At 48.9% G+C, this 25332-nt stretch overlaps 2 protein-coding genes across 3 annotated transcripts in view; both read right to left on the reverse strand.

The window, feature by feature from the left end:
• The window catches only part of LOC132761661 (zinc finger protein 420-like), a 34205-nt gene extending 17148 nt beyond the window's left edge, over positions 1–17057 (reverse strand). The window contains exon 1 of the mRNA XM_067460612.1: positions 17015–17057. The gene's annotated coding sequence lies outside the window, so the exon portion shown is untranslated. The remainder of the gene's footprint in view (positions 1–17014) is intronic.
• LOC132782877 (zinc finger protein 135-like) overlaps positions 1–25332 on the reverse strand; it is an 80003-nt gene that overhangs the window by 3384 nt on the left and 51287 nt on the right. Inside the window, exon 1 of one of the 2 annotated variants that reach the window (XM_067473481.1) lies at positions 17015–17054. The exons of the other annotated variant lie outside the window; for it this stretch is intronic. The gene's annotated coding sequence lies outside the window, so the exon portion shown is untranslated. Of the gene's footprint in view, positions 1–17014; positions 17055–25332 lie in introns of those variants that run through there. 2 annotated transcript variants of the gene reach the window in all.

A 25332-nucleotide genomic window follows, 5' to 3' on the forward strand; every position in this document is an offset into this window, starting at 1 on the left:
TCTTTTTTCCCCCCTTCCCTTCTTTATTTTTCTTTCTTGCCTTCATCCTTTGGGAGGGGGAAATATGATATAGAGGCGCAGTTTCCCACAGGACAGAGGTGCCTCCAAAGCTCAGGGACACACTTCCCTCATTGGCCACTGGATGGCAGCAAAGGACTGCAGATCAGAATCTCAAGGCAAGTGCAATATTCCCTTGTCCACAAGAGGGTGTCACGCAAATTTAATATGCAGATTTGATTAATGCGGATTTAATATGATGTGTGGGAATGAATGGAAGGATGAATGGGCGGAGTTAATAATTTTGCAATCACCTGTAAAATATTAAGGCCTGCAATCAGGGCTGTAGCCAGAAAAATTTTTCGGGAGGGGTTGAAATTTTCGGGGGGGGGGGGGGGGGTGGGGTGTTAAAATTTCACGGGGGGGGGGGGTGAAACCTGCCTCCTAGCTCACACTGAAGCAAAGGGCACAGCAGGGAGCAGAGCAGCTTTTAATAGCCTGCAGCTCTGCCCCTGTCAACCACCTCCACCAAGTCTGGCCTCCTTAATGAGAGAATTCAACACCCCCACCCCCCCGCCAACTTGGCTGCTTCACTACATCAGCTATTGCTGCAAGCAATGGCAGTTGAATAAATTGTCAATATTTGCTTGAGATAGTTCTTGCAGTTCTGGAGGGACTCTTTATTTTTTTGCATCTCATAGACTTAGCATGATGATTTGGTTAACCAGTTAAAATTCATGAGTAAACCAGTTTTTTTTTTAAAAAAACTGAAACATTTCGGGGGGGGGGGGTTGAACCCCTAAAACCACCCCCTCGCTACAGGCCTGTCTGCAATTACTAACTACCTGCCTGCCTGCTGGGTTGTAATTAAAAGTCGCGAATAAGAACTGAAAAGAAAACTGTGATAAAAACTGGACAGTGATAAGATAAATGTTTACATTTTGTCTTTGTATTATTTCTATAATAAAACGCCTCTTTGGGTTTCACCAATGGAGGCACACCAAAGAAGACTATTGGGCTGGAGAGCGTGGCCAACATATAAGGATATTTTAAAAGAGAATACAGGGGAGATTAAGACTTATGAGCAATTAAAGGGAAAAAATAAGAATATGACATGGTTACATTATCTACAAATGAAGGATTATATTAAACAAGATAATAAAATAGGCTTTGCCTGGGAAGAATCGACTTGGGATAAAATTTTAAAGGCAAGGAAAAAAGTTATCTCGGTTATTTATAGTACGCTGCTGACGTGGCTAACGGAAGTTGAACAAGTCAAACCATGTATGATAAAGTGGGCACAAAATATAAGAAGACCTATTCAATTTAAAGAGTGGGAACAGATGTGGAACAAGAAACTAAAATATGTGTATGCAACTGATTTAAAGGAAAACTGGATAAAAATGTTCCACAGATGGTATACCACTCTTAAGAAATTATCATTGATAAATAAAAATTCTTCGGATAAATGTTGGAAAGGATGTCAACAGATAGGTACCTTCTATCATATGTGGTGGACATGTAAAGAAATAGTGAAATATTGGTCTATGATTCACGAAGAGTTACAAAAAATTTTGAAAAGAGTATTTAAGAAGAAACCTGAATATTACTTATTGGGCTTTACTGACTCTGAAATACAATTACAAGAGAATGAGGATAAACTTTTTACTTATATGACAACGGCAGCGAGAATTGAATTAGCAAAAGTTTGGAAACAGGATAGTATACCTACTAAGGAGGACTGGTTGGGGAAAATCAGAGAAATAAGGGAGATGGATGAGCTGACTTTTTATTTGAAAAAAAATACCGGAAACCCGATAAAAAGGACAGATTGGACACTTTTTGACAAGTACGAGGAAGAAGAGAAAAAGTAAAAAAGAGACAAAGTTTAGAAAAGCAACAGCAATAATACTGGATACACAACACCTGACGAGGAGATGGAAGTCAAACTTTTTTTATACTTTTTATATGGATTTTTGTAGTCTTCCTTTTTTTGTATTTTTGTAGTTTTTTTTTTGCTTTCTCTCCCTTTTACTTTCTTTTTTTCTTATGTATACTTTTTTTCCTACTGTTCTATCTTCTTTAAATGTTCTCACTCTTTCGTTGTATTAGAGAAATACTTTAATAAAAATATATGCACAACAAAAAAAAAAGATAAATGTTTACAATGTTAAGAAGGAAATCAACACAAGGCTAACACCAATCAAGAAGAGTCAACATCTGGCCAGGAAACTGATATGGAGCCAGGATAGAAGAGGTCTATCATTAATTTACAACTTTGGGACTACATCAGCAGAATACTCCTATAAAAGACTCGATCTAATAATGCTAAATTGTGACACACCCGAGGAGTCTGGTTCACCCGCCATGCTCTGCTCCATGGGAAGGAGAGAGATGATGTATTCGGAGAGTGGCAGATTTGCAAAGGCACGGTTTGGTCACTTCGGCCTTCTCTCTCAAGGGAAGAGGAAGAAGTGTGCCTTTGGAGTCTTGGATTTTGTGGAGGGACTCAGGTTCTGCTGTATGGAAAACAGGGATCTGGTCCTTGGCATTGTGCTTAGGGAAAGAAGAATTGAAGTCATGGAAGTTTTGGAACTGTGAGTTGCCAGGCTGCAGGGAAGCAGGGTCTGGCCTAAACTGGTGCTTCTCCAAGGAGAGAGTAAAGGATATGGTAATATTTGGATGCATGCACATTTGTGTGAATGGTGGTTGAAAATGTAATTCCCCTTTATTTGTTTGATTAGCCAATGTAACTGTAAGTTGTTTGCGAATCTAATGTAGGAGCTGCCTATCTTTGTGGCCGCTACGAACCTACATGATCTTCCTCTAGGAACCTCCCCGATCTCCAAGATCCTCTCTTGCTTCCACCCCCGTCTCAGGCATGATTGGTGAGGATGAGGGAGAGGGCCTTCTTCGTTGTGGCCCCCCGGCTCTGGAATTCCCTCCCCAGGGAAATCAGGCCAGATAAAGACGTGGATGTTCTGCTGTGCTTTTGAGTAGACAATTCCTTAGGTAGTTGGCCCCAGCTAGGACCCAAAAGTGTGACCTTGCACCTTATTGCTACCACAGGACCTATGGGAGGAGTCAGGGTGGCTAACAATTGGCAATCATTAGATGCAGACAAAGAACTACTATGGCACAGCCATTAACATAAACAGGTCAACAACAGCAAAAACACATTGAAGATACGTTTTAAAAAGGCCCTTAAAATATTAAGCAATATATAGAGCACAGATATCAATTACTAAGATACACAAAGTATTATGTTATTGTTGTTGAAATTGCAAATATGATGCCATATGACAGGTTTATTACTTATGAACATAGTATAGAGGTACGACCTCTTAATCATGGATAAATGTCCATATTCATTTAGATAAACATAATAGTCCAATCTGTCTTATGATTGAAAGAATGGCTTGTAGATGTTTTTGGAGGACTATTTGTGGCGTCCAAGGTTGTGTCAGAGAAGAGTTCTACACGGTACCCAGGTTACAACAAGGTATCCTGGGTGTGGTTCCTTGTTTTAGGTGTTGGTGATGAAAACACCCTCTTCAGGTAATGAATTCTTCTTAATATTTCAACAGGAAACAAATCTCTGATACTACAATTACATGTATGAAAAAAGAACAACATACATAAAATAGATATGCTATAGCACCACTATTATTATGTTAACATTAAATCAATACATAACTAATTCAAGATAGTCAAAGTAATGTTCACATGACTTACATTTCATTAAATAAACACAGGCTCTGCTGCAGGAGATTCTGTTGCGAGCAAATGCTCTTAATCCTGATGGGCCTTAAATACATGTTACAGATAACAAGTGACATCAAGTTTGTCATTAAGGCCCTGAGGGACCAGGGTTAGAAATTTAAAAGCCTAGAAAGCTTCTCTTTTGAGTAGTTTCTTCATATCTAAATGAGGTCTGGTGTTTTTCCAAAGCACAGAACCTGAAACTGTAACTTGAGTGTGCCTTTTCCCTAAAGTGCATATATAAGGGGGAGTCAGTATTCCCATTCTTAATCCGAGAACGGTGTTCATACATTCTAGTTCTCAGGGGCCTGGTGGTCATCCCAATGTACAATAGGTTGCAGGGACATTGAATCACATATATTACATTCTCTGAAGAGCATGTTGTATGATCTTGTAGGGAAACTGTGATATTACGAGTTGGATGTGTGAAATACATTGTGTTTAACATTTGGCTACAGCAGTCACAATGTCTGCATGCAAAGTTTCCCTTCACTGTTTCTTGGGTGTCTTGTCTTCGATGTTATAAAATCTGAATGAATCATGACGTCCCACAAATTACCTCTTTATTGTGTTTCTAAGTAATAAACCTGTCATATGACATCATATTTGAAGTTTCAACAACAATAACACAATACTTTGTGTACCTTAAAATATTAACACAACCAAGTCTGAGTCTGCAAATCCAAATCACAGTCGAGTTCCAGTCCAAGGTCTCTTCATTGAAAATTCTCACGAGTCATTACAGCTGTTGCTCAGCCAGCTGCCCGAATGCTTGGTCCCAGAGCCAAGGCTTGATTTTTTTTCCTGAAGGAGAGAAGAGATGGAGTCGCCCTGATTTCACTGGGGAGTGCATTCCACAGACCGGGGGGGGGGGGGGAGTACCTCGGAGAAGGCCCTGTCTCTCGTCTCCACCAGTCGCGCTTGCTACTAGCCTATCTTTTAAATTATTATTGCACCAGTCTGCCCGTCCATGATGATAAAATGAATTCGTTACTGGTTGTTGTTTTGATGCCTGATTTATATATTGTTATATTGTTGTTGGTTTTATTTTGTTTCACACTGTTGTTTGCTTTTTAATGTGTTTTTAACTGTTTTGATTGGGCTTGGCCCCACATAAGCTTCACCAAGTCCCTTCAGGGAGATGGAGGCGGGGTACAAATCTTAAAAAGTTGTTGTTATTTGTATAGAATCTGTATGTCTGCATGTCCAGTTGACATTCTTTGTCAACTGGACATGCAGACATACAGATTCTATACAAATATGAATGAATTCCTATGCACAAATCTTATTTGTAATGCAAAAAACCCCCACTTTAAAACAATACAATAATTAAAATGAAGAACAATTTTAACAAATATAAACTTATTAGTATTTCAATGGGAAGCGGCGCAGCTGGCTGAGTGTCAGCTGCATTAAGATCACTTCTGACCAAAAGGTCATGAGTTCAAAGCCAGCCTGGGTTGGAGTGAGTGTCCGATCAATTGTGCAGCTTGTTGTCGACCTTTGCAACCCGAAAGACAATTGCATCTGTCAAGTAGGAAAATTAGGTACCACCTATGTGTGGGGAGGCTAATTTAACCAATTTACAATGCTATAAAAAGACTCCAGCAAAGCACTGAAGCAAAAGCATGCGGGGAATGCGGAAGAACTTCATCAGTGTCGTAGTTGGACGATGAAAGCGACGGCTCCCCTGGCAGCCAGAAAAGTTAAATAGCCTCTGACTGTCTGTCTATATCTGTTGTGTGTCTTTGGCATTGAATGTTTGCCATATATGTGTACATTGTAATCCGCCCTGAGTCCCCTGCGGGGTGAGAAGGGCAGAATCTAAATACTGTAAATAAATAAATAAATAAGTGTGGGCCTGCTTTTGGCTGATGAGATAGAAATGTTGTTGTGTGCTTTCAACTTGTTTCAGACTTAGGTTGACCCTGAGCAAGGGCCGGGTAAATTTGCTTTATTTGTATACCACCTTTCTCAGCCAATTGGTGACTCAATGCGGTTTCCAACAAATCAATATACATAAAACATAATATAGATATATAAAAAAATTAAACAGTATAAAACATCACAAAAGCAATAAAAGCAACATCATCAGCGTCTCATTATTCTCAAGCACAGTCCAATTCCATTGTCAGGTCATTCGATTTCCTATATTCCTATCCAGTTCCACCTTGTTTCCTGTGCTATGCTAACAATATAATATAATGTACTATATTGTATATACATATAACATTTATAATATTATAATGCAATATAATAGAATACTAATAAGATATTACAATTATATATTTTATACTAAATGTAATATTACTAATAATATTACAATATAATGGTATGGTACAATATAGTAATATATAATATTTATATTGTACAGCAGCGGTTCTCAAACTGGGGGTTGCGACCCCTAGGGGGGTTGTTTGGCCATTTCGGAGGGGTGGCGAGGCTGCCTCCTTAGGCCCCGTCCCCAATGCCGCGCCCAGCCGAGGGTTCTCCCGCCTTCCGGCAAGACCGCGATCCAGCCGAGGGTTCTCTTCTCGCGAAGGCTCCCTCACCTGGGCTGCAGTCCTGCCTTCAGGCAAGGCTGCGACCCAGCCGAGGGCTCTCCTCGTGTGAAGGCTCCCTTGGCTGGGCCGCGGTCCCACCTTCCGGCAAGGCCGCAGCCCAGCCGAGGGCTCTCTTTGTGAGAAGGCTCCCTTGGCTGGGCTGCGGTCCCGCCTTCCGGCAAGGCCACAACCCAACCGAGGGCTCTCCTTGCACGAAAGCTCCCTCGCCTGGGCTGCGGTCTCGCCTTCTGGCAAGACTGCAATCCAGCCGAGGGTTCTCTTCGCGCGAAGGCTCCCTCGCCTGGGCTACGGTATTGCCTCCTGGCAAGGCCGCGACCCAGCCAAGGGCTCTCCTCGTGCGAAGGCTGCCTAAGGTGGGCCGCGGTCCCGCCTTCCGGCAAGACCGCAATCCAGCCGAGGGCTCTCCTCACGTGAAGCTTCCCTTGGCTGGGTTGCGGTCCCGCCTTCCGGTAAGGCCGCAACCCAGCCGAGGGCTCTTCAGACGCGAAGGCTCCCTCGCCTGGAACGCAGTCCTGCCTTCCGGCAAGGCCAAGATCCAGCAATGGGTTCTCCTCGCATGAAGGCTCCCTCACCTGCACTGAGGTCCTGCCTTCCGGCAAGGCCGCAACCCGATAGAGGGCTCCCCTCACGCAAAGGCTCCCTCGCCTGGGCCGCAGTCCCCCTTCCGGCAAGGCCGCAATCCAACCAAGAGCTCTCCTGGCGCAAATGCTCCCTCGCCTGGGCCGCAGTCCCACCTTCCGGCAAGGCCGTGATCCAATTTATTTATTTATTTATTTGGGGTTCTTTTACCCCGCCCTTCTCATCCCGAAGGGGACCCAGGGCGGCTTACACAGTAAGGCACGATTAGATGCCAGCATCACAACAATCATCACAACTTACAGTAAAATTCACAGTTACTAACAGCTTCATGCATTATTCCAGTAAAAGTCAATAAAATCAATAAAAACAATACAAACCTAAATTCCTCCCTTACATTGTCAGTGTTTGCTGTCTCATAGATCCGCTTTTAATACCATTTCGTCCATCCTGCTGATCTTTAATTGCCTGGTTGCCCAAAGGCCTGGTCCCATAACCAAGTTTTCACCCTCCTCTTGAAGGAGAGGAGGGATGGTGATGCTCTGATGTCCCCGGGGAGTGAGTTCCACAGGTGAGGGGCCACCACTGAGAAAGCCCTGCTTCTCGTCCCCACCAGCCTCACTTGTGAGAGTGGTGGGGTCGAGAGCAGGACCTCCCCAGATGATCTCAAGCTCCGAGGTGGGACGTAGCGGGAGATACGTTCGGACAGATACAACCAAGGGCTCTCCTCGCAGGAAGGCTCCCTCGCCTGGGCTGCGGGCCCCACAGCCCAGCGGAGGACTCTCCTTGCGCGAAGGCTCCCTCAGCTGGGCCGCGGTCCTGCTTTCCGGCAAGGCCGCAACTCAGCTGAGGGCTCTCCTCACATGAAGGCTCCCTTGGCTGGGCCGCGGAGTTAGTCATGGGAGTTCTGTGTGCCAAGGCTTGTTCCAATCCATCGTTGGTGGAGTTCAGAATGCTCTTTTGATTTTAGGTGAATTATAAATCCCAGCAACTACAACTCTCATATATCGAGGTCTATTTTCCCCAAACTCCGGCATGGTGGCAAGCAGCTGGAAACGCAGAGCTGCTCCATCTAACTTTTGAAATCCGAAGGAATCTTGCGCCATCCCCTCACCAATCCACCTACAATTTGAGGGATGAGAGACCCTGAGCCTTAGGCCTTAGGCTCCCCATAGAGAGTCGCAGAGCTGGGGAAAGAGCCTGGAAGGTGGAGGAAAGGCGGAAGCAGGGGAAGAAGGAGAAGGAGAAGTGGTCGCCATTACAACGCGGCCGACCTACCTGCAGCCTCGCGTCCTGTGCGGCTTCCCAGGGGCTGTCGGCTGGCAAGACCATCGCTAGGCCGCCGCCGCTGCCGCCGTCTCCACCGGGCCTCCATTGGCCCTCGGCCTCCGCCGGGCCTCTACCGGCTCTCTGCCTCCGCCGGGCCGCCTCTGCCCCCGCCGGGCCGCCACCGGACCGCCATTCTCCCAGGCGCTGCCGGGCCTCCGCTCCTGCTGAGCCGCGGTTACCTTTTCCGCCGGGCTGCCACCCGGACGGGGGCCGCCGCCGCCTTACTGTGGGGGCCGAACACCGCCGGGCCACCGGCCCGCCACTGTTGCAGCCACCAGACCATCGCCAGGCCAGCCGGACCAGCGCCAGGCCGCCGCCGGGCCGCAACCATCAGGCCGACGCTGCCGCGGCCGCCATTACTACTAGGCCGCGGCCGACACCATCGCTAGGCCGCTGCCGCCGCCGCCCGGAAGAGGTCAGTGCTGCCCCGCAGCAGGCCTCGCGACTGGCTAGGAGCACCACCGGGCCGCCACCAGACCATCGCTAGGCCGGCCAGCCAGACCTTCGCAAGGCCGCCGCTGGACCGCTGCCACCAGGCCGCGGCCGACGCTGGGCCGCCGCCGTCGCCGCGGTTGCCGTGGCCGCCATTACTAACAGGCCGCGGCCGATACCAACGCTGGGCCGCTGGCGCCACCGCCCGGACGAAACCACCCTCTACAGGGGCTGAGCCACCGCCGGGCCGCCGCCGCCGCCTTCATTGGGCCGCGGCCGCCGCGGCCCCATTACCATCAGGCCGCTGTTGAGCGGCGGCCGCCTTTGCCGCTAGGCCGTCATCGCCGCTGCCCGGACGAGACCACCACCACCTCGTGGTAGAGGCCGAACAACCGCCGGACCGCCACCGCCGCCACGACCGGGGGCCGTCGCTGCCTTTTCATCAGGCGACAGCCGCCGCCAGACCGTGGCCGTCACCAGACTGCCGTTGCCGCATCCGGCCGCCTTTTCCATCAGGCAGCTGCTGAGTCACGGCCTCCATTGCCGCCCTCCTCCATCAGGGCGAAGCGATGAGTCCGCGGAGGGTCTGACTGAGTTTGTGTAGACCTTTTTGTGCTGGCTCCTTTGTGTGGACCTCTATGAGATATTGTGTGCTGACCTTCTTGTGTAGACCTCTGTGTAGACCTGTGCTGACCTTTATGTAGACTTCTGCGTAGACCTTTAAGCTAGCCTTCCTTACGTTGATACATATTGAGTAAGAGTGTGATTGACCATCTGTGCTGCCCCACCGCTGAGTTGTCATCTCCGGAAGCCCCATCTGCTTGCATACCAACCGTCTAGAGATTTCACCGGGGATCATATCAGCATTTAGCTAATTTGCTATCATCTTCACCCCCATAGGACGGTGATTACATATTACCAACTCAGTATATTCCTGGTTGTCATCTGTACTAATGTGATGAGAACGTAATAGACCACTTTAGGCGCCTGCCGTCTGCTGCTAGATTGCACCAGCACTTACGCCCCTTCCCTGTCCCTCTGTGCCGCACTTTAATTATCGTTGAACAGAGCACTTTAGACCCAGCACTTTATGAATGTGCCCGATAGCACGTAGTGGTTGCTGCTGATTGAATATTATTATAGACGGGGTTGCACTTAAAACTTGCACTTTAAGAACTATCCCATTGGTGTGGCCGGAACACCTACTACCACCTGTATTGCTGCTATCCATGTGGTTCCCCATCCCCCTTTATGTACTGTCCCTGTTACTTCTGTGTAGCGGAGGGGGCAGAAGAGGAGGTGGGTTGGAGCCTGCGAATGAAAATGGGGTGGGGGGGGGGAGGGGGAGAGAGGATGTTGGCAAGAACCAAAAAATCTAACAACGAGCAAAGTAGAAAGCAATTTCTTGGCTCTGGATTGCGGCATGGAGGGGGGGAGGTGTTCCACTAGCCGAGGGGCCCCCATAGAGGTCGTGGTGGGAAGGAGGAGATGCGGAAAAAGGAGACCTCAAATTTGGCCTAATTCGGACCGCTTATCCATATTGACAACCCCCAATCGGTCTCCTAAGGTAAATTGGTGTAACCAGGTGAGCGGACCCTCCGGTTTGAAGGTGGTGTTGTTGAACGCCAGATCTGTCAACGGAAAAACGACCTGGATCCAGGACTTAATCCTGGAGGAGCGGGCAGATCTGGCGTGCATCACGGAGACCTGGTTGGATGAAGCTGGGGGCGTAAACCTCTCCCAGCTTTGTCCTCCAGGCTTCTCCGTGCAACACCAACCAAGAGCCGGAGGACGGGGAGGCGGGGTCGCAGTGGTCTATAGAGATTCCATCCATCTGACCAGGAGCCCCATCCCGCAGACCACAAATTTTGAATGCGTCCACCTGAGGGTGGGTGACCGGGACAGAATAGGGATTCTGTTAGTGTACCATCCACCTCGCTGCACTACAGTCTCCCTACCTGAGCTAGCGGGGGTGGTCTCGAGCCTGGCGGTGGAGTCCCAACGGCTTCTTATGCTGGGGGACTTCAACATCCATGCTGAGGCAACCCTCACAGGAGCGGCTCAGGACTTCATGTCCGCCATGGCAACCATGGGGCTGTCCCAACGAATAACTGGCCCCACCCACTGCGCTGGACACACATTGGACTTGGTCTTCTGCCAGGGATGGGAGCAGGGTGGCGGTGTGGAGGAGTTGTCTATCTCTCCGTTGCCATGGACCGACCACCTCCTGATCAGATTTAGGCTCACTGCGCCCCCTAACCTCCGCAAGGGTGGAGGACCCATTAAGATGGTCCGCCCCAGGAGACTTATGGATCCGAACGGATTCCTGACGGCTCTTGGGGATTTTCCCGCCACCTCGGTAGGTGACCATGTCGAGGCCTTGCTCGCTCTCTGGAATGGGGAGATGACCAGGGCAATTGACAGGATCGCTCCGGAACGTCCCCTCTCAAGTAACCGAGCTAAACCAGCTTCTTGGTTTACTGAGGAGCTGGCAGCGATGAAGCGAAGGAAGAGGGTACTAGAGAGCGTGTGGCGCTCGGACCCAAGCGAGCCAAATCGAACACGGTTTGTGTCCTTTTTAAGGGCATATGCCGCGGCAATAAAAGCCGCAAAGAAAACTTTCTTTGCGGCTACTATTGCGTCTGCAAAAAACCGTCCGGCGGAGTTGTTTCGGATTGTCAGAGGTCTTTTAACTCCCCCTACTTCAGGTGGGAGCCCTGACAATTTGGCCACGCGCTGTGAAGCATTTGCTCGGTTCTTTGCAGACAAAGTCGCTTTGATCCGCTCTGGGCTGGACGCCACATTAAATGCAGTCTCCGTGGATGTGACACAAGCACCTGCTTGTCCTATTTTGTTGGATTCTTTTCAGTTTGTGAAGCCCGAGGATGTGGACAAGATACTTGGAGGAATGAGGCCCACCACGTCCATCCTAGACCCCTGCCCATCCTGGCTTCTGAAGGAGGCCAGAGGGGGATTGGCCGAGTGGGTAACGGTGGTGGTGAATGCCTCCCTTTGGGAAGGCAAGATTCCAGCGAGCCTAAAACAGGCTATTATAAAGCCGCTGTTGAAGAAACCATCATTGGACCCCACCAAATTCGACAACTTTCGGCCTGTTTCCAATCTTCCCTTCTTGGGCAAAGTCATGGAAAGCGTGGTGGCCTCACAACTCCAGGTATTCTTGAGAGACACGGATTATCTGGATCCGGCACAGTCTGGTTTCAGACCAGGACATGGTACCGAGACGGTCTTGGTCGCCTTAGTCGATGATCTGCGCCGGGAGCTAGACAGGGGGAGTGTGTCCCTGTTGGTGCTCCTGGACCTCTCAGCGGCCTTCGATACCGTCGACCACGGTATTCTTCTGGGGCGCCTTGCAGAGATGGGTCTTGGGGGCACTGCTTTGCAGTGGCTCCGGTCATTTCTGGAGGGCCATACCCAGAAGGTGTTATTGGGGGACTCCTGTTCAACACCACAGCCTTTGACCTGTGGGGTTCCTCAGGGCTCCATCCTGTCCCCCATGCTGTTTAACATCTACAGGAAGCCGCTGGGTGAGATCATCCGGAGTTTCGGGGTGCGGTGTCATCTGTACGCAGATGATGTCCAACTCTGTCACTCCTTACCACCTGCTACTAAGGAGGCCGTCGAAGTCCTGAACCGGTGCCTGGCCGCTGTAATGGTCTGGATGAGGGCGAACAAACTGAAATTAAATCCAGACAAGACAGAGGTACTCCTGGTCAGTCGCAAGGCCGAGCAGGGTATAGGGTTACAGCCTGTGCTGGACGGGGTCGCACTCCCCTTGAAGGCACAGGTTCGCAGCTTGGGTGTGACCCTGGACTCGTCGCTGAGCCTGGATCCCCAGGTTTCAGCGGTGACCAGGGGAGCATTTGCACAGCTTAGGCTTGTGCGCCAGCTGCGCCCGTATCTTGGGAAGTCTGACTTGGCCACGGTGGTACACGCTTTGGTCACATCCCGCCTCGACTACTGCAACGCTCTCTACGTGGGGCTGCCCTTGAAGACGGCCCGGAAGCTCCAGCTAGTCCAGCGCGCGGCAGCCATGTTGTTAACAGGAGCAGGGCGTAGGGAGCATACAACGCCCCTGCTGTCCCAGCTCCACTGGCTGCCGATTCGCTACCGGGCCCAATTTAAGGTGCTGGTGTTATCCTACAAAGCCCTAAACGGTTCCGGCCCAAAATACCTTGCAGACCGCATCTCGGCCTACGAGCCCACGAGGACCTTGAGATCATCTGGGGAGGCCCTTCTCTCGGTCCCGCCTGCCTCACAGGCACGTCTGGCGGGGACGAGAGAGCGGGCCTTCTCGGTGGTGGCCCCCCGGCTGTGGAACGCCCTCCCTGCTGAAGTTAGACAGGCGCCCTCCCTTATGGCCTTTCGTAAGAGCCTGAAAACATGGCTTTTCGAGTTGGCCTTCAACTGAGTGCTATATCATTGGAAATGATGACCGGAATGGACCACGACTATGAGACTGATTATGACCCCATGATATGACGAAGCGGATTTTTAGTATATGTGAAGTAGTAGTAGAATGTTGTGTACTGTCCTGATTATTGTAAACTGTCTTTTCTATGTTGTTGTTCACCGCCACGAGTCGCCCTAGGGCTGAGAGCGGCGGTTAATAAGTGCAAGTAATAAATAAATAATAAATAAATATTGCTTGAGTCCACAGTGCTCTCTGGATGTAGGTGAACTACAATTCCAAAATTCAAGGTCAATGCTCACCCAACCCTTCCAGTATTTTCCGATGGTCATGCTCCCTCGCCTGGGCCACAGTCCCACCTTCCCTCAAGGCCATGATCCAGCCGAGGGCTCTCCTCGCGCGGGCTCCCTCGCCACAGAAGGGATCAGCGTGCAAGCAAAACAACCAACAGACCTTTTCAGGACCAACCATGACAATAATCTCAATCAACATCGAAGGCATGTCAGCTGCCAAAGAACAACTGCTCTATGAACTGTGACAAGATAAGAAATGTGATGTGCTGTGTGTCCAAGAAACACACAGGGATGAACGACAGAAACGACCCAAAGTTCCAGGAATGGTCTTAGTAGCAGAAAGACCACATGCGCAGTATGGAAGCGCTGTCTTTATCAAACCAAGCCTCCAAGTCAGCAGTGCCCACAACACTGAAGAAAACAATATCGAGGTTCTAACAGTAGAGCTTAATAACATCACCATCACCTCTGTGTACAAGCCCCCAAATGAAGAGTTCTGCTTCTCCTCCGCCGAGAACTTTGACAGGCACCAAAGGGCGGTAGTAATTGGTGACTTCAACAGCCAACTACAACTCTTAAATGACAAAATAAATCCTCCCCAACCTCACCAGTATTTAAATGTGGGCATATTAGGTATCCGTGCCAAATTTGGTCCAGTGACTGAAAATACATCCTGCATATTAGATATTTACATTATGATTCATAACAGTAGCAAAATGAGTTATGAAGTAGTAACGAAAATCATTTTAAGGGTTGGGGGTCACCACAACATGAGGAACTGGATTAAGGGATCACGGCATTAGGAAGGTTGAGAACCACTGTTGTACAGGGTGAGGCAGCATAACTTCCTTTTTTCAAAACTTAATAACACCCATTGTATGAATCAGAATTTATTTGTTTTATATATAATGTAGGTGCATACCTAAAGTTTTGTTTTACCTAGCTTTGAAGATCAAATTAGGTAGGTGACGTCCCCCATTCTCCATACACTGAGTAAACCGATTTCTGGCGTTTGTCATGACTCTAATAATAAATAAATAAATAAAACTTTATTTATACCCCGCCACCATCTCCCCAAGGGGACTTTACTAAATCTCTAGTAAAGTGCATTTGGGACATGATGCTAGGAGTTTCCTGTTCAGGGAAGGCACAGCGAAACAGCCACATCTTCAAGCTCTTCCTAACGACTGCCAACGTTGGGGCTTGTCTGATGTCCTTGGGGAAAGAGTTCCAGAGTCGGGGGGGCCACCACAGAGAAGGCCCTCTCCCTCATCCCCACCAATTGTGCCATCTTCCAGTCCCAATTCAAGGGGCAGGTGCTTACCTACAAAGCCCTAAACGGTTTGGGACCCGCCTACCTGCGTGACCACATCTCCGTATACGAACCCACATGATCTCTCTGATCATCTGGGGAGGCCCTGCTCACGATCCCACCTGCGTCGCAAACATGTTTGGTGGGGAAGAGGGACAGGGCCTTCTCTGTGGTGGCCCCCGGACTCTGGAACTCTTTCCCCAAGGACATCAGACAAGCCCCAACGTTGGCAGTCTTTAGGAAAAGCTTGAAGACGTGGCTGTTTCGGTGTGCCTTCCCTGAATAGGAAACTCCTAGCATCATGTCCCAAATGCACTTTACTAGAGATTTAAGTCTGCACACTGCACCTATCTCCAAAAACCTATCCATTTCACCTGTCATGTCCAGCATTTTTTAAAATTTTATCCATTACATTTGGCCCGGCCTCAGGTTTAAATGCGTCATGGTGTTATTGTCTAATGTTTATTGCTATTGTTTTAATGTTATTGTTTTGCTTTATGAGTTTATTTATTGTTGTATTTGTTATACTGTTGTTTTATTGATGTGTTGGCCTTGGCCTCTTGTAAGCTGCACCGAGTCCTTCGGGAGATGTTAGCGGGGTATAAATAAAGTTAATAGTAATAATAATACTAATAATAATAATTCTGGGCACCACACTTGAAGGGAGAGGTTGACTCTAAGTTGGAATGTGTCCAGAGGAGGGTCTGGAGAACATGCCCTGTGAGGAGCGGCTTAAAGAGCTGGGCATGTTTAGCATGCAGCAGAGGAGGCTGAGGGGAGACATGATGAGAGCCATGTTTAAGTATGTGAGGAGAAGTCCTATGGAGGAGGCTTGTTTTCTGCTGCCCTGGAGACTAGGACACCATGGAACAATGGCTTCAAACTCCAGGAAAGGAAGGAGACTCCGCCTGAACTTGAGGAAGAGAGCTAATGTTCAGGTGGAGAGCTAACAGTGAGAGCTGTTCAGCGGTGGAACTCTCTGCCCCGGAGGGAGTGTGGTGGAGGAAGCCTCTACCACACTCCCTTCGGGGCAGAGAGTTCCACTGCTGAACAGCTCTCACTGTTAGCTCTCCACCTGAACATTAGCTCTCTTTGGAGGCTGGCTGGCCATCTGTCAGGAGTGCTTTGAAGGCAATTGTCCTGCTTCTTGGCAGAATGGGGCTGGGCTGGATGATGGCCCACCAGGCCTCTTCCAACTCCAGGAACCTAATCTCCAGGGAAGCAGGAAACAAGCTGCTCCTTCCTCCGCAGGACTTCCCCTGACCTCTTGACCCCTGGCCCTCCTCCTGTCTCCTCTCTCACCTCCCAACAAAGGATTCCTCCAGGCAGTAAGAAGCCACCCCTTGAAACCTGCTAGGCTATTCACTGCTCATGGAGGTGGCCAAGGGCAGCATTCACACTTGCCTCAAGCAGGCCAGAGTGCTTCCTCCGACCCTGGGCATCATTCCACAGGGAAGTTCCAGAAGCATTCTCTCCTGACGTTTCCCCCACATCGATGGCTAAAGGCATCCTCAGAGGTTCGGAGGTCTGTTGGAAACGAGGCCAGTCGGGCTTCTATCCCTGTGGAAGAATTCTTGTCTGCTTGAGGGAAGGGTGATAATTGCCCTTGGGCACCTTGATGAGCATTGAATAGCCTTGCAGCTTCAAAGCTTGGCTGCTTCCTGCCTGGGGGAATCCTTTGTTGGAAGGTGCTAGCCGGTCCTGATTGCAACATTATATCTGTGGAATAATGTCCAGGGAGGGAGGAAGAACTCTTGTCTGCTTGAGGGAAGGGTGAATGTTTCTATTGGCCACCTTGATGAGCAAGCATTGAATAGCCTTGCAGCTTCAAAGCCTGGCTGCTTCCTGCCTGGGGGAATCCTTTGTTGGGAGGTGTTAGCTGGTCCTGATTGCAACATTATATCTGTGGAATAATGACCAGGGTGGAAGAACTCTTGTCTGCTTGAAGGAAGGGTGAATGTTGCCCTTGGCCACCTTGATGAGCACTGAATAGCCCTGCAGCTTCAAAGCCTGCCTGCTTCCTGCCTGAGAGGCGTTAGCTTCTTCCCACCCTTGACAGACATCATTCCACAGGGAGATATATCTATATATAAACACCTCCCTGGCCTCATTCCCAACAGTTTCCTCTCAACCTCTGAGGAGGCCTTGAGCCAGAGAAGTGGGCGAAACGTCAGGAGAGAGTGCTGCTTCTGGGACCGATGGGCCAGACAGGCCGGGAAACCCTCCCCACCCCAAAACAAAGCAGGCCTTCTCTACACAACCCAAGCCAGAGATATATATCGGATTAAAGAGAGAGGTGTAGACACCCGCAGATACAGACCGGATCAGAGGAGAAGGAAGGCGCCCAAGGAGACTTCTTCCGGGAAAATGGCGGCTGGGATGGAAGGGGCGGGGCCTGCAGTGACGTCACCCCCCGGAGCAGCCGCTTTCCTGATTGGCCGCCCTCTGGCATCATTTGCATCTTTAAAGGGGACGCCGCGGCCTCTTCCCTCCCTCCCTTTGGGACTCCGTTGTGCGCAGGCGCAGCCAGGCCTTCCCTTCTCTGCCTGTTTCCTTCCAGGTTTCCGCTCCGAGGAAGAGCCTGCGAGCCTCCTTCTGTCACCGGAGAGTCGGGAGGAAAGGGCGGGAAGAGTCCCCCAAAAGAGAGAGATTCGGAAAGAGATAGGGAAGGCTCTTGGGGCTGAAGGGCGCGCTTCCCCGACTGGCCACTGGGTGGCAGCAAAGGGCTGCGGATGGGAATCTCCAGGCGAGGGCAACCTTCCCTTGTAATTTTGCTATGGTTATGAATGGTCATGTAAATATCAGACATGCAGGATGTATTTCCATTCACTGGACCTGGGAGTCACTCTGGACCGTGCTCTGACCTACAAGAAGCACTGCCTGAACATCAAGCAAAAAGTGGGTGCTAGAAACAATATCATACGAAAGCTGACTGGCACAACCTGGGGATCACAACCAGATACAGTGAAGACATCCGCCCTTGCGCTGTGCTACTCTGAGTATGCATGCCCAGTGTGGAACACATCTCACCACACTAAAGCAGTGGATGTGGCTCTTAATGAGACATGCCGCATTATCACGGGGTGCCTGCGCCCTACACCACTGGAGAAATTACACTGCTTAGCCGGTATTGCACCACCTGACATCCGCCAGGAAGTAGCAGCCAATAGTGAAAGGACCAAGGCAGTGACATCTCCAGCTCATCCCCTGTTTGGGTATCAGCCAGCACGTCAACGACTTAAATCTAGAAATAGTTTTCTAAGATCTACAGAGATACTCGCTGGAACACCTCAGCAAGTGAGAGTCCAAAAGTGGCAGGCTCAAACCCAGAACCTCAACCAATGGCTGATACCAAACGAGAGACTCCCTCCTGGGCACACAGAGGACTGGGCGACTTGGAAGGCACTGAACAGACTGCGCTCTGGCACCACGAGATGCAGAGCCAACCTTCAGAAATGGGGCTACAAAGTGGAATCCTCGACATGCGAGTGTGGAGAAGAGCAAACCACTGACCACCTGCTGCAATGCACCCTGAGCCCTGCCACATGCACCATGGAGGACCTTCTTGCAGCAACACCAGAAGCCCTCCAAGTGGCCAGATACTGGTCAAAGGACATTTAATCAACTCTCATACTCACAAATTTTGTTATCTGCTTGTTTGCTTTGTTCTGTTAGAAATGTAATATAATTTGACTGGTTGTTCTGACACGACAAATAAATAAACTGGACCAAATTGGCACAATACGCCCACATTCGAATACTGGTGGGGTTGGGGCACTGACTTTGTCATTTGGGAGTTGTAGTTGCTGGGATTTATAGTTCACCTATAATCAAATGCCGTGGATGGAGCGTACCTGGATTTCAGGAAGGCCTTCTTTGACAAGGCCCCCCATGACCTTTTGGCAAGGAAACTAGTCCAATGTGGGCTAGGCAAAACTACGGCGAGGTGGATCTGGAATTGGTTAAATGGACAAACCCAGAGGGTGATTCTCCCCAAGGCTACCTCTTCATCTTGGAAAGAAGTGACGAGCGGAGCAAGCTTGTTTTCTGCTTCCTTGGAGACTAGGACGTGGAACAATGGCTTCAAACTACAAGAGAGGAGATTCCACCTGAACATGAGGAAGAACTTCCTGACTGTGAGAGCCGTTCAGCAGTGGAACTCTCTGCCCCGGAGTGTGGTGGAGGCTCCTTCTTTGGAAGCTTTGAAACAGAGGCTGGATGGCCATCTGTCAGGGGTGCTTTGAATGCAATATTCCTGCTTCTTGGCAGAATGGGGTTGGACTGGATGGCCCATGAGGTCTCTTCCAACTCTTTGATTCTATGATTCTATGAAAGAACATTCTGAACCCCACCAATGATATAATTGAACCAAACTTGGCACACAGAACTCCCACAATTAACAGAAAATACTGGAAGGGTCTGATGGGCATTGACCTTGAGTTTTGGAGTTGTAGTTCACCTACATCCAGAGAGCACTGTGGACTCAAACACTGATGGATCTGGACCAAACTTGGCACAAATACTCCATATGCCCAAATGCGAACACTGGGGGATTTTGGGGAAAATAGACTTTGACATTTGGGATTTGTAGTTGCTGGAATTTATAGTTCACCTACACTCAAACAGCATTCTGAACCCCACCAAGGATAGAATTGGGCCAAACTTCCCACACAGAACCCCCATGACTATGTGTTTTCTGATGGTCTTTGGCAACCTCTCTGACAACCCCTCGTGACACTCCCCCAGGGGTCCCAATCCCCAGGTTGAAAAATGCTGATATATAGTGTCTAATGAAACTACAACTCCCAGGATATTAGTATTATTATTACTTGCCATGGTACAATGACAGGTCAATGATATTTCAGGTTTAGCCCTCATGGCCATTCCCTTTGCTGCCCTCTGGTGGACATGGGAATATTGCACTTGCCTTGAGATTCTGATCTGCAGCCCTTTGCTGCCACCAAGTGGCCAAGCGAGGAAGCTGCATATCTATGTTATATCCGCCCCGCCCCACAAAGAAGAAGAGCAAGAAAGAACAATAAAGGAAAGAAGGAGGAGGAAAGAAATAAAGGAATGAATAATACAGAATTCTATTGTCTTTGGCCCTATTGAAAACACATGTCATTGTCAGTAGTTTCAGGAAAATAGACCTTGACATGGCCAGACAGCCTGGAAAACTTACAACAACCCAATAATAATACTAATAATAATATTCTGGGAGTTGTAGTTTTGGAAGGCCTTTCCCCTCCTCTGCCCAAGACGGCAGATTGACATGACACCGCTGGGAGACGTCCTCCAGAGGCTTAGGTGGGTTCTGTCGTTACGCAGATGACACCCAAATCTCTATCTCCATGCCTTCAGAAACGGCCTCAGCTCAGGATGGCGTGCCTCTGGATGAAGGAACGAGTGCCTGGAGGAGGCCAAGGGCAGCAGGAAGGAAGGAAGGAAGGAAGGAAGGAAGGAAGGAAGGAAGGAAGGACATGTTACGCAACACGTGTTTTAATCCAACGTCCCAACGCCCAAAAACCCCAGATGCAAAATAGTCTCAGACCAATAGTCAAGGTAAACAGAAAATCTTTCCTCTCTTAACTTTGCAGAGATGAAACAGAACTGGCAATGCTGCACACACAAATCAGCCGTGCAACATGTTTACACAGTCTTTGCAATAAACATAAAATAAAACTTCTTCTAAGCAGCAAATGGGAAATCATAACAACCTGAAGTAAATAGCCATTTCACCATCAGCATCTCCTGCTGGTACTCCACACTGGCGAAACAGAACTCCAGCAGCAGCCCACCAGAAATTCAGCACCCACCCAGAGGCAGCCCTAGGTAATTTTCAATGGTAAGCAAACAGTATTTTGGCGCCCCCCCCAAAAAAAAATCACACACACACACATATATATATATATGCGCGCATGGACAAATTTTGGCCCTCCAGGTATTTTGGACTTCCTACTGGCTGTTTGGAATTGTGGGAGTTGAAGTCCAAAACACATGGAGGGCCGAAGTTGGCCCATGCCATCCATATACATACATACATACATATATTTCTTTCTTTCTTATTCAAACTTATATCCCGCCACTCCCCTGGGGCTCGGAGCGGCTTACAAGAACAGGCTAAAATCTAACACTATTTAAAAACAATTTAAAACAATTTAAAAACAGCAATATCAAGGATCAAAGGCCTGTCGAAACAGGTATGTCTTACATGCCCTGCGGAAAGCTGGTAAGTCCCGCGAGGCACGGACTTCCGGTGGCAGAGTATTCCAGAGTGATGGTGCCACTGCTGTGAAGGCTCTGCGCCTGGTTGCTGTTAGACGCAAGGTCTTGACACTGGGGACTTCCAATAGATCTTGGTCCTCAGAACGGAGGGATCTCTGGGGATGGGAGGAGGTGAAGCGGTCCCTCAGGTACATCGGCCCCAGACCATGCAAGGCCTTAAAGGTGAGTACCATCCCTTTGAAAGTGATCCGGTGCTCAATTGGTAACCAATGCAGCTGCAGTTAGATTGGGGTTATGTGGCATCTCATTGAATTCCCGCAAGAAGCCGAGCAGCTGCGTTTTGTACCAACTTGAACTTCCGGATCACCGACAGAGGAAGGTCAATGTAGAGGGCGTTACAGTAGTCCAGTCTTGAGATGACCGTGGTCTGGATCACCGTAGCTAGGTCGTCCCTGGACAGGGAGGGGGCCAGCCGTCTAGCCTGCCGCAGGTGAAAGAAGGCGGTTCTGCTAACGGCGGAGACCTGGGCCTCCATTGTCTGCAGAGGGTCCAAAAGGACTCCCAGACTCTTTACCAACGATGATGGTTGTAGCGCCTCGCCATCCAGGGTGGGCAACTGGATATCCCCACTGCCTGGTTGACCCAGCCATAGGATCTCCGTCTTTGCTGGATTCACCCTCAACCTGCTGGCACGCAGCCATCCAGTCACAGCCTCGAGGCACTGATGGAAACAATCGGGTACAGAGTCCGGTCGGCCTTCCATCTTCCCACATATAAGCCATCCCCTGCCACGCATTGCTGTGATCCAGTCTGGTGATCTTGAAAAGAAAGTTGGTTTCTAATATATGTAATTTCTTGATGCTTGTGGGTAAACAGCATTTCTTGTTTCTTTGTCAGTGTTGATGTCGAGATTGTCTGGTTTGCCTACTCTGGAACATGTAACATATCATTGTCCTTCTTTAGGGGTCCCTTTCAAATCTATGATATTATATCTTCCATGCGTGTGTGTGTGTTTGAATCCTACATATCTATCTATATCTATGGGTGGATGGCTCTTTGTCAGGAGGGCTTTGATTATGTTTCCTTGCTCTGGTGAAGGAAGTTGGTCTGGATGGCCATAAGGCAGCATTTCTCAACCTGTGGGGATCATGAGGGGGTGTCAGAAGGGTTGCCAAAGACCACTGGAAAACAGTGTTTTCTGTTGGTCATGGGGGATTCAATGTGGGAGGTTTGGCCCAATTCTATCGTTAGTGGGGTTCAGAATGTTCTTTGATTGTAAGTGAACTATAAATCCCAGTAACTACAACTCCCAAATGTCAAGGTCTATTTTCCCAAACTCCATCTGTGTCCATATTTGGGCACATGGAGTACTTGTGCCAATTTTGGTCCAAATCCATCATTGTTTGAGTCCAAAGTGCTCTCTGGATGTAGGTGAACTACAACTCCCAAACTCAAAGTAAATGCCCACCAAATCCTTTCAGAATTTTCTATTGGCCATGGGAGTCCTGTGTGCCAAATTTGCTTCAATTCCATCATTGGTGGAGTTCAGAATGCTCTTTGATTGTAGTTAACTATAAATCCCAGCAACTACAATTCCCAAATGACAAATTCAATTTTTTTAGTGATGGTCACTCCTTGGGTTAGCAGGTGTCTTGTGGCCAAATTTGGTGGCCAGTTGTCCAGCGGATTTTGAGTTATGATGTCACTCAAAACGAACAGAGCATTTATGCACACACACACACACACTCCTTTCTTCCTTTTCACCCTTTTCCCTGCCCTCTTCTTATTCTCTTTGTGTGTGTGCACACATCTATATCTCTATCTATCTAATCTAATCTGGGCCAACTTCGGCCCTCTTTCCAGGTGTTTTGGACTTCAACTCCCACAATTTGAGCTGTTAGGATTTGTGGGAGCTGAAGTCCAAAACACCTGGAGGGAGGGTCAAAGTTGGCCCAGGCCTTTATATGTGTGTGTGTGTGTGTGTGTGTATTCCCGTTCCTTCCCACCCACCCTTTTCCCTGCCCTCTTCCTATTCTCTTGTGTGTATGTGTGTCAATATCTAGATCTATTCCCCTTCCTTCCTTCCACACAGCTCTATACCCCAGAATATCAAGGCAGAAAATCCCACATTATCTGAGTGTGGACTCAGATATTCAAAGCAGATATTGTGGGATTTTCTGCCTTAATATTGTGGGATATAGGGCTGTGTGGAAGGGCCCTCACCTTTTTCCCTGCCCTCCTCCTATTCTCTTTGTGTGGGTCTCCATCCTTCCTTCCTCCTCACCCTTTTCCTTGCCCCCTTCCTATTCTCTTCCCCCCTCTTACCTTCCCCTTCCTCCCTTCTCCCCCTTTCCCCTCCCCTCTTCCTATTCTTTGTGTGTTTGTGTGTGTGTGTGTGTTAGAGATATCCCCTTCCTTCCTCTCCCCTCCCCGCATTTTCCCCTGTCTTCTTCCTATTCTCTTTTTGTGTGTATGTACGTAAATGTGTGTATCAGGTCTAAACTAACTTTGGCTCTTCTTCCAAGTGTTTTGGACTTCAAATCCCACAATTCCTAACGGCCAGAACTGTGGGAGTTGAAGTCCAAAACACCTGTGTTATCGAGCTCTTTTGTGGGGTCCTCCCAGCGAGGGAGATCCCAGAAGACCGCTAATGGGGTCTTTGACCTTGGTGAGCAGCCAGCGAAAGCCAATCCAAAGCGCAAGAATATTGAGAATTAATCTCACCAGAGGCTGAAGAGGTATCCAGTGACCGAGGCGTTTATTTGCGATTCAGCTGAACGGATGATTTACAGGAATCGTTCCACTGCAAAGCATGCCGGGGTACAGTGATGCAGGCATATTTATACAATTTTTGAAAACCCAGAGTTCAACCCTTCTGCCCCGGCTCCTCTGATGTTCCCCGCTGTGATTGGGTGATGGGCGGACACCTGGGAAGCAGCCCTCCCGCCCCTGGCGCCCCTGTACCAATCAGGAAGCTCCAGTGGTCTGTAGGATCCAATGGGGAGACCTCTGTCACATGGTGGCGACAGCCAATCAGGAGAAATGGGGGCGGGATGAGGGAGCACAAAGGAATCTGGGAAAGGAATCTGCAGACAAAGGAATGCCATGTGCTCAGCGAAACAAAGGAAAAAAATGTCTCCAGATGTTTGACAAACAAAGGCTTTCCTGTCCTCGATGAGTCTGGCAGGGAATTTGAATAGGCTAGATCAATATCGGACCACCCGGAGGGTCAACAATATCTGGGTGAATTAATCAGTCTCTTTTTCCGAAGCTCTGCTGACCCTTGTTCCTTCGCTGGCCATGCTCCGAGGGCTAGGGTTGGGGCCAGCAGCATTGTCCATGCAAAATGAGTCAATCAATGGGTGATTTGGGGGAAAGAGGCTTGGGCTCTGTCCCCAGGCAGTTCCTGGTCACGCTGGTTTTCTTGTGGGGCGAGGGTCAAGGGGGTGAGGATACAGAGGAGTTCATAGGGGTTACATATTTCATATTCATAAACCATAGGCATCACCAGTATACAGGCATTCCATATATCACCACCCACCACCCATCCCAACCCCAATCCACAGTAATAAGAAAATATTTTATTCATTTCATAAAAAGAGAGAGGAAAGAACTAGAAGTCCCAAAGTCTGGACGGAAGGGTTTTGGGTGCAGGGGCCAGTCCATGCATCAGGCTGGCCACCAGAAGATCAGTCCAAGGTCCGGGTTGGTCAACAGAAGATTGGCTCCTTCTAGGAACAGGAGCTGGAGCTGAAGGGGGAGCTGGGTTGGGTAGTAGCAGAGCCCATAGTCCAGTGCACAAGCCAGAGAGTTCACAAAGAGGAAACAGGAACCCAGTTATGTGTGCTGGGTCAGGAAGCAACAGAATCCATTGTCCGGCCCTTGGCGAACTATAAATACTTGGGGGGGGGGTGCTTGGCATCAAGCTTGAGAAGGAAAAACCAGTGATAGCAAGGAAGGAAGGGAAATATATTCCCTCCTTTGCCCGCCATCGCTGTGTGCAGAAGTAATTAATACTTTGCGTGTTTTAAACTGTATATATATGTGTTTGGGTTAGCTACAGTAACACTGGAGCAGCCTATTTCAGAGATCCTCAGTCAGCGTTACCATGGAGACCAAGGCAAGCTGGCAGAAGGAGGAGTGGGAGGAGCCAAGTGGAGAGAGTTTTGAAAACAGACAGTTAGGAGTTGATTTTGTATCTGAAAGGAGTAAAAGAGTGGAAGTGAAGAGTAGAGTGGGAGTGTGAAGTGTGAAGCAAAGAATTGTGGCTTTGGGAAGCCTGAATAGCTACTGGAGGTTTCTCAGTCTTAGGAGGCTGAAAGGAGAAACATAGCCAGTTTTCTTTAGTCAAGGGAAAGGCTAAAGGATAAGCTTGTTAATTTATTTGATCAAGGAAAGATCAAATAGGGAAGA

Source organism: Anolis sagrei, chromosome 1, assembly GCF_037176765.1.
Source record: "Anolis sagrei isolate rAnoSag1 chromosome 1, rAnoSag1.mat, whole genome shotgun sequence".
Classification (NCBI taxonomy): domain Eukaryota; kingdom Metazoa; phylum Chordata; class Lepidosauria; order Squamata; family Dactyloidae; genus Anolis; species Anolis sagrei.